Source organism: Montipora foliosa, chromosome 13 (assembly GCF_036669935.1).
Source record: "Montipora foliosa isolate CH-2021 chromosome 13, ASM3666993v2, whole genome shotgun sequence".
Lineage (NCBI taxonomy): Eukaryota > Metazoa > Cnidaria > Anthozoa > Scleractinia > Acroporidae > Montipora > Montipora foliosa.
This window is the reverse complement of record NC_090881.1, coordinates 8,695,499-8,697,998: the sequence shown is the minus strand read 5'-3', so window position 1 is coordinate 8,697,998 and position 2,500 is coordinate 8,695,499. Positions and strand designations below refer to the sequence as shown.

General features: G+C 41.3%; 1 protein-coding gene across 3 annotated transcripts in view; it reads left to right on the top strand.

The window, feature by feature from the left end:
* LOC137983752 (uncharacterized) overlaps positions 1–2,500 on the top strand; it is a 17,512-nt gene that overhangs the window by 14,689 nt on the left and 323 nt on the right. For all 3 annotated transcript variants that reach the window (XR_011119010.1, XM_068830930.1, XM_068830929.1), the window contains exons 5-7: positions 643–673; positions 1,842–1,929; positions 2,413–2,500. The exon at positions 2,413–2,500 is cut by the window's right edge and continues 323 nt beyond it. The gene's annotated coding sequence lies outside the window, so the exon portion shown is untranslated. The remainder of the gene's footprint in view (positions 1–642; positions 674–1,841; positions 1,930–2,412) is intronic.

Below are 2,500 nucleotides of genomic sequence, written 5' to 3'. Positions count from 1 at the left end.
GCGTTATTTTCATTGACATTTGCGGCATGAGAGTTACTACTTACTTGAAACTTTCACAAATGATTGGAGAACTTGAACTTCCCTGCTAGCAGAGGTCTCTTCTTGTTTTGTTCACTGCGCTGATGAGTACGGGAAAAAAGACCTCTGCCGCAGGTTGAAACTCACTGTGTTGCGCGGCGGTTATCCTCACGTTATACTTTGTGTTGTGCGGGCTCACTTAACAACAGCGGAATTACTGAAGGAAAGCGTGGGACACAGTGGGCTCAAGTCACAGTCAGCAAACCTATCATGGGGCATACATTTTGAACAGTGCTATCTAAGGTTGTGGACGGCGGTTGGATGAAAGTGAGTCTCGACCCATGGCAGAGGTCTCTTTCCTTCCTCGTCAGCCCAGTGAATGCAAAGGAAAAGAGACATCTGTTAGCAGGGAACAACTGAACCTTGTATGATTTTGCTTTTGCTCATAGTTTGTGGACTATGTTGTCTTTGGCAAGGGTTTATCCGTCAGTGAAATTTTTAAGACATTGTGCTTTTGACACTTTGATTGCAATCCCAATCCACTGATTTTTATACGCCTAAAATCTGCATAAAACATACAAGTAACCTCTGGCTGTTATGAAACTATTTTTGCTGTCTTTGCAGGATGAAGGGCAATTGAAAGTATGGCACTGAGGTAAGGTAAATTTTTATGCAAACGTTTGCCGTGTGGCACTGATATTTCAACAGAATTAACTATTGGACCCGTAGCCCACAAGGGCTACAGGGTCAATAGCCCATGAGGCGAAACCGAATGGGCTATTGACCCGTGGCATTTGAGGGCGAAGGGTCCAATAGTTTATTTTGTTGAAGTATAAGTGCCACACGGCGGTACAAGAGCCAATCGCGATGCTGATGAAGTTGTGATTAAATTTCCCGCCAATGAATTGCGTGAGATTTCGTTTTACCTCGGTAATCTTCGTAACGTGTGACCCCTAGTTAACGCGGTAAACTAAAACCCAAGTATGAGGCACCGCGGGATAATTTACCATGGGAAATGGCATTTACCATGGTGAGTGTAACCGCACCTATTATTATTTGGAAGGTAATGACGTTGACAACAGCGTAAACAGAGCTGTTAAAGACACCTTTTGAGGTGTGAATAATTGACATTTTTAGTGCGATGGTTCCTGATTTTCATTCTGCCTACTAAACCATCTGTCAAGACATTGACAAGTACCAGATTATCTTTTTTTTTTTTTTTTTGAGCTCACCTGCGCCGGAATGTTTCTTTTGCCAGTTGTTTACAGTTTAATGCCAAGCCTTTGTTACCTTGATTGTTTTACACATAGATGATCTCAACAATGATGCAAAATCTTTCAGAATGTGGGCACGTTATTGTCTTCCAGTCTTTCTTTTCATGTTGCTGTTGTGATGGTTTCATCATCATCATCTCTTTCTTCACGGTCCGAGTTTAGAGTAGCTACATGTAATATCTCTGAACATTTACTCTACCAGCCATGATATTCTTCAAAGGACAGACCACTACGCCGGTAACTCCATGCCCTACTCTTTGCGAATAGTGTGTGGATTCTTTTATTACGTTCTAATTTGCTTCGCTCAAACGAACGTAAAGTATTTACCACTTAAAAAACGCAAAAAACCAGGCAAAGTAAGATATGGGTGGATCGCGTGCGAACCCTAACACTTTAATGAAAAATAATCTTACAGCATTGGTTAAGGACAAAACAGATAACATTTTAGATATGAGCTATATGGGCTAAATACCTAAATATTTCATCACACTTCAATGATTACACTCTGGCTCTAAAACGTACATGTCTTTCGCTTTATCTGTTTTCCAGCGCCCGTGAAGTTTTAACAACCTCTCAGAAACAGCTTTGGAAGCATTATTACTGATGACAGCCGTAGCAAACCCAGAACGCAGACTATGTAGGCCATATTCCTTGGACCAAATCTTTCAAAGTAGTCTTAAATATCTCCCTGCAGCGAGTATAGGATAACTTGGCATTCCTAAGACTATAACCCGACCTGGTCTTCCTTAAAGGCCTGAATAAAGGCAATTGACTAGACAGATCCAAATTGGCTGCTTCAATATACCTACGTAGGATAGCTGCTGGAGAGTATTTGCCCTCTCACTTAGCGATATAAGCATAGTTGCCCTCTCTATATACGTGTTTTACTTCTTGGCACAAAAATTTTAACAAAAGCATCACAAAAAGTGAGGTGCTTTGGCTGAATATTAGACAACTCGTTAAAAGAAAAAAAAACCTGGAAAACCTAAAAAACTTATCGCGGCAATATGTAAGTCCTTTAGAGATGCTTCCTCAGTGCCATGCCTGTCAATAATGCTTGTAATGATAGTGGGGTCCACGCGCTTTTTCTTGTTAACCGGATTGCCTCTTGTCCTCTTAGCGCACTCAATCAAGTTCTTGCAACAAGCGTTATCCAAAGAATTAGGACCATCATCAGGAACAAAGGAATGGAACCATTTCAGCGCAGC